Source organism: Nymphaea colorata, unplaced genomic scaffold (genome assembly GCF_008831285.2).
Source record: "Nymphaea colorata isolate Beijing-Zhang1983 unplaced genomic scaffold, ASM883128v2 scaffold0128, whole genome shotgun sequence".
Classification (NCBI taxonomy): Eukaryota; Viridiplantae; Streptophyta; class Magnoliopsida; order Nymphaeales; family Nymphaeaceae; genus Nymphaea; species Nymphaea colorata.
In genome coordinates this window covers 36,094-42,243 of record NW_022204634.1, presented here as the reverse complement: position 1 = coordinate 42,243, position 6,150 = coordinate 36,094, and the positions used below count along the sequence as shown (strand labels likewise).

The following is a 6,150-nucleotide window of genomic DNA, read 5'->3' as shown; positions in this document are numbered from 1 at the left end:
CATCAATGACGATTTCATCAAGAGACTACTTTCGGATGCAGTGCTGCTGGTGCCTCCTAAGACTTCGACCCAAACAAGTTCGACCAGTAGAACAACGCAGCGAAGAAGCAGCTGGAGGACAAGAAGAACGAATAGGTGGATTCGCCCTGAAGCTGCTAATGTAATCCACCTGCTGACCTCTCCGAAGGACTTCAAGCTGGAGACGCGGAGCCTGACCCGCTTCAGGAAGGAGATCCAGCCGGCCCTCAGGGACAGCGAAGTAGATATCTACATCAAAGTGGTCACCAACCAGCCCACCGAGGACGCCATCGAAAAGGACAAAAACTCCAAAAGCCCAGTCGTCGTCGCCACCAACACCAAACAGGAAATCAGAGTGTACCTCCACCCAGTCAAGGCTGACCCGAAAGCGTAGACACCATCGCCAAGCTCTGCCCCATCACCGACTGGTCCCTCTGCGCTCTCAACCCCGAACGGAGGACGGAGGGCATGACCTACTGGAGCATCCCCGAGATCTCCAGGAAAATGGAGGAAATCAACCAGTCAGTGAAGATCCTAACTACATCTCAGTGCACAGGAACAAGAAGGGAAATTTGGACTATTTCGAAATCTACTCCTTCCTCTTCAACGAGATCGTCCTCAAGGCCGTGGTCTACCTGGCCCAGATAAAGCGAGTGTAGCTCTGGACGAGCGGAGAGAGGAAGCCGAGTACTACCTGCACCTCGCCTACCCCCCAAGTTCTTCGTCTCTCTCCTGAAGCCCGACCTCGGCTGCGACGACGGGTTCATCCGCAACTGGTAGCGCGTGGAGAACTTCACCTTCCTCCGCAATCCCAACATCATGAAGGACTAGTTCCTCAGACTCTACCTCTTCAACAACACCATCTTCCGCGTCAAACTGTCCACCAGGGACCAGGACGTCAACGTCAAACCGGCAAGAGAATTGCTCTACTTGACCTTGGACCGCTTCAGGGGCACGATTAAGATCGAGCATTTTTCCTCTCCTACGATTTCGGGAGGAAGCTGACTGCGCTTTCGACCATTTTCAAGTATTCCAGTTTCAAGGGGAAATTCTAATACGGGCTGGACAAGATCCTGACGGCGGACAAGTTGTGGAAGCTGAAGTACTTGCTGGTCGTACTGGTGAGCACAACAAGTTGCTGCCGAGTGAGATCGAGAAGATCCTCAACCACATCGAAAAGACCAAGGAGGATATCGATATCTACATCTATATCTTTTGGCAAAAGGTAGTCCTCCTCAATACCGTCTCGCCCGAGGGGGCAGACTGGGACTGCATTGCCGAAATCGATGCAGAATACATCCAGATCAAGAAATTGTCCATTGGGGATATCACCCGAAGAGTCAGCAGCAATACCGACCAGATTTCCTACATCTTCAAGGCCTCGCTCACCCCCTCGGGGTATCTCTACAATCCCCCCACTCCAGAAATGAAGGGAAGACTCATGAAGGAATACTCCTCGCAGAGTGAACACTTCCTGAGAGTGACGGTCACCGACGATAACGAGGGCACTCTGAAGAACCAAAAATACATCACCAAGATCCCCCTCAAGAAGATGATGCAGCACATCCCCATACTCTAACGCATGTACATCCCCCTCGGCTGGTCGCCCTCCCAACTCAGGTCGTACTCCCTCTGGTACATGCACGAAGTCAACATCAATCGCGCCCTCATCCGCGAGCAAGTCCTCAGCTTCCTCGGCAATTTCGAAGGCATCGACAACCCCGCCAAGAAGGCCGCCCGTATCGGCCAGGCCTTCTCGGCCTCGTGGACCTACGAATGCAAGACGGGAGAAATAAACTAAGTCATCCTTGCGGACGATTACTCCTCGAAGGGGTACATGTACACCGACGGCATCGGCAAGATCAGCGCGGATCTGCTCTAAAGGATCAGCTTGAAACTGCAAATCAAGGACCTGTCAGTGGTGCAAGTCAGGTACAAGGGGGCAAAGGGAATCCTGGTAGTCAATCAGGAGCTTCCAGCTAGGACCATCCACCTTCGCGACAGCATGGTCAAATACGACTGCAAGCACGATTCCGCAGCCAAGTACCTGGACATTCTGGACTGGAACAAGTACAAGGCCGGCTTCCTCAATAGGCAACCATAGTCCTGCTGAAATCCTTGGGAATCCCCGACAAGGCCTTCGAGAAGAAGCACGCCGAGCATATAAACAGGCTCAGCAACATGTCATTCAAGGACTGCTCGATATTCAAGCACATGAACGAGGAATTGAATACCGACATCTGCAACCTCGAGCCTGCCAACGTCACCATCCTGCACCTCCTCCGCGCCGGCTTCAAACTGGAAAACGAGCCCTTCTTCCGAGGAGTGCTCGAGACCATGAAAAAGAACGGATACCATCAACTGAAGTCAAGAGCAACATCCTCATCGAAAAATCAGCCAGGATCATCGGGGTACCAAATATATTTAGATCATCGACGATGGGACATCCTGCAGGAAGGAGAGCTCTACTGCACAGTCTACGACAACATCGCGCTGCAGCCCGTACGCGAGCACGTTCAGGACCAGTCGTAATCACCAGAAACCCCTGCCTCCACCCAGCCGACATCAGGAAGATGGTCTGCGTCAGCGAGCAGGAAGTGGAGGCGAGGTTCAGAGCGAGGAAGCAGGACAACCTGTTCCTGGAGTACGTCAACTGCCTCATCTTCCCCAAGAAGGGAGACATCCCCGTCACCTCCCAAATCAGCGGGTCGGACCTCGACGGCGACAACTTCTTCATCTGCTGGGACCCCGAGCTCATCCCGCAAAACCACGAGGAAATCTACGTGATCGACGCCCCCACCAAGGCGGGCAGCGGCGACAAGGGCGGAGGGTGAAGAGCGAAAACGCAGCCCAGATGTACGAGGAAATGCTGCACTTCTTCGTGGAGTACCTAAACTACGAGAAGCTGGGCCAGATCGACAACAGCCACCTCGTGCACGCCGACCGCTCGCCCTTCTACGCCAAGGCGAAGGAGTGCGTCGAGCTGGCCATCGCGCACGGAAAGGCCGTCGACTTCCCCAAGAGCGGATTCTGCCCCTAGGTCGATCCCAAATTGCTCGTCTCCACCTATCCCGACTTCATGGAGAAGGAAGAAAGCGTACCCCTTGTTAACAAAGCCGTAATACATCAGCGAGTCCATCCTCGGCCGACTCTACAGGGACATCAAGGAAAGGATTAAGAACTTGCTGGAGAGCTGCTAGACGCAGAAGACAGGCAAGATCGATGAGGAAGTCATCCGCGAGCTGACCATCGGCGAAACGTGAAGTTCTAGCCGGCTGAGATCAGGTAGGCCATCGACATCCTCCAGAGCTACGAGCGGGAACTGGCGGGCCTGATCACCCTGGTCGGCGTCGACACCGAGTACGAGATCTACTCGGGGAACTTCTCGATCGCCAAGGACAAGGTGAAGGCCTTCGGGAAGAACCGCCTCATCGCCACCATCCTCACCCTCAGGGCGCGCTTCTTCGACGAGTTCTTCAACTACGCCAGAGACCTCGACAAGGAAGTCTACATCTAGGCCAAAGAACTCGAGCTGGAGAAGTACGACCTCTTCTCGCCGACCACCAGGCGACGCGCCCTGCTCTTCTACCTCACCAGCTACCTCATGAAGTACTGCTAGGACGAAAGCTTCCTCAACGACGCCCACTTCCGCCCTCTCAGGGAGGCCATCCTCAGCGAGTTCCGGTCCAAGAGCTTCGCGAGGGAGGGCAAGTTCTGCGGCTTCGTCTGGTTCGTGATCCCCAAGATCATGATCAACCAGAAGTACCGCATCCGGAAACTAGCGCAGCTGAAAGTGCAGGAGGGCGCGGAGAACGCAGAAGAAGATGTGGAGGAACCCGAAGAAGAAATCATCTGATAGCCCTGATCGTGTATGCCCTATGACTATTAACAATCTGCATCACTGCATCGTAGAATGGAATGGTATGACACCATATTTGGTGTGTTTGCATATGGTGGTTAATTGCGCTATTGATTAGATTATTAGCTGATAATAACTCTATGAATCAGAAACACTCTTCCTCGTCAGACTCCACCACAGGGATATTGCAGATATTCCTTTCCTGCAACGGTTTCAAACCCACTTCCGCTCTGCCCTTCCTCATCTTCCTCGCATCCACACTGTGCTTCAAGTTTCCCCATTCAGCACCCGCATTGATTCCCCTTTCTCCAAAGTCCGCTCGTTGCTGCACAGAGGCTTGATCTGCTGGACCGATCTGTAGCTCTTCAATCCGCCCCCGACAGACTTCACCATGCTCACGTTTTCCTTCTCCTCCCTGGCTCTCTTCTCGTTCCTGTCTGTTGCTGTGAAGAGGAGGTGAACCTGGGCGTTTCCTCGTCGCGATGCGGCATCGTAGGGCAGGTTCTTGGCGATGAGGGGCGAGAGATGCCATTTCATCCATTGGATGAATTACAAGTTGTCCTGGTACTTGGCCTTCGCCAATTTCTGCGTCTATGCTTAGGGCTACATTACCTCCATCGTCCTTGGGATGCCCAGGCGTTCAAAGGCGGTCAGCAGTATGCGAAAATTATGCAGGAACTAAACCTCAGTTTGCGCATTCCATTTGACCTTGTGGAGTGGCACTTTGAGGGGATAGGCTGCGTCTAGGACCTGGCAGTAGAGGCTTCCAGAGCCCAGTTGCTCGATGCGGGTGACGTCGAGGCAGAGCAACTGGGACAACCATTCGAGGATCTCGTTCCTGGAGGTGAAGTAACCGCTATTGATCATTCGCTTACGTTAGGTTTATTAATATAATCAATAAACATAGGCGGGAGATATCACATATAGAGGCAGGACAGGGAGGATAGTGGAGAAGGAAAAGAAGGATAATATTGCTTTGTTCTATCGAGGATTATATTACATTCTACCCATTTTCCCCCATGCATCTATTCATTTCTTTCTTAGTTGCCCTATATACGATTTGATTCTTTTTACGTCATAATACTATAGCCCATGTGCCTCACCTTCTTTATCAGTCGCCCCCACAACTGTCCCAGGGTCAAATTCCTCATCGGCTTCAACCGGGAATAGCAAACGCTCCGAGAAACCCTCGCCCTCGGCAAATTCCAAGAGGATCCCAACATCTACGGGGGAAGAGATATCAAATCCGGCGGGACGTGGCTGGGACTCAATATCAAGACGGGACTGCTTGTCTTCTGACCAATTACGACCTGCCGCCGCCCACCGTGAGGATGGGAAGATCAAGAGGCCAGCTGGTGCATAGAATACTGTCCACTGGGTTTATCCATTAGGAATGGAGCAATGCACAGGCGGATTCTGCCATATAGGAGACTCTCAAAGCGGTGGGCAGGGAGGGAACGGAATACTCGCCCTTCAACCTGACCGTCTACAACATCAAGAGCGGCAACATCTTCTACATGTGCAGCGAATGGGGGTAGAAAAACCCGCTGATCCTGGACCACAATATCCCATACGGAATCTGCAACTGCGACATCCTGACCCTCTGGCCGAAGACAGCTCACGGACTGCAGATGTTTAAGAGCATCCTGTAGAAATTGCCCAAACTCACCGACCAGTAGATCTTCACGCAATTGGGCGCCCTGTTCAGGGACAATAAACGCTTTTCCGAAATCGACGATGACGAAGCTTCCATCTTCGTGGAGCCCTACTGGTGCAAGCTATAGAAGGCATAGCGGATGACCAAATCCACCTTCATGCTGATCGCCACCGAAAACCAAGGAAAGACTGAGCTTCAAATCAAAGAAATCACCTACAATCGCAACGATAGCACCCAAAGCGAAGTTTCACTCGCATTGCCTCTCTGATTTTCATTCATACTTCGATCATTGCCCAATTGACTGGACATAGGTACTCATTCCTCCCGTTTGGATTATATTGATAATTTATCGTTAATTACTTGAATTCATATGGAGTAGCGCAGCCAAACGAAGGGTACCGCTTTCATAACACAGAGGAGTCGATAATCGAGGAGCGTGGCAAGGGGGGATCAGTCCTCAACAAGTACCTCAAGGGTCGCTACTTGGGGAAGGTACGCGCATCGTTACGCAGGGAGGCTTCGCCAAGTGCTACGAATTCACCAACCTAGCCACCGGCAAGAAGTACGCAGCCAAGATCATCGAGAAGGCCACACTCACTCGCTCCAAAGCCAAAGA

At 52.4% G+C, this 6,150-nt stretch overlaps 1 pseudogene; it reads left to right on the top strand.

Moving 5' to 3' along the window:
- Positions 1-1,657: 1,657 nt before the first annotated feature.
- Positions 1,658-2,852, top strand: LOC116268128 (probable RNA-dependent RNA polymerase 1; annotated as a pseudogene).
- The last annotated feature ends 3,298 nt before the right edge of the window (positions 2,853-6,150 follow it).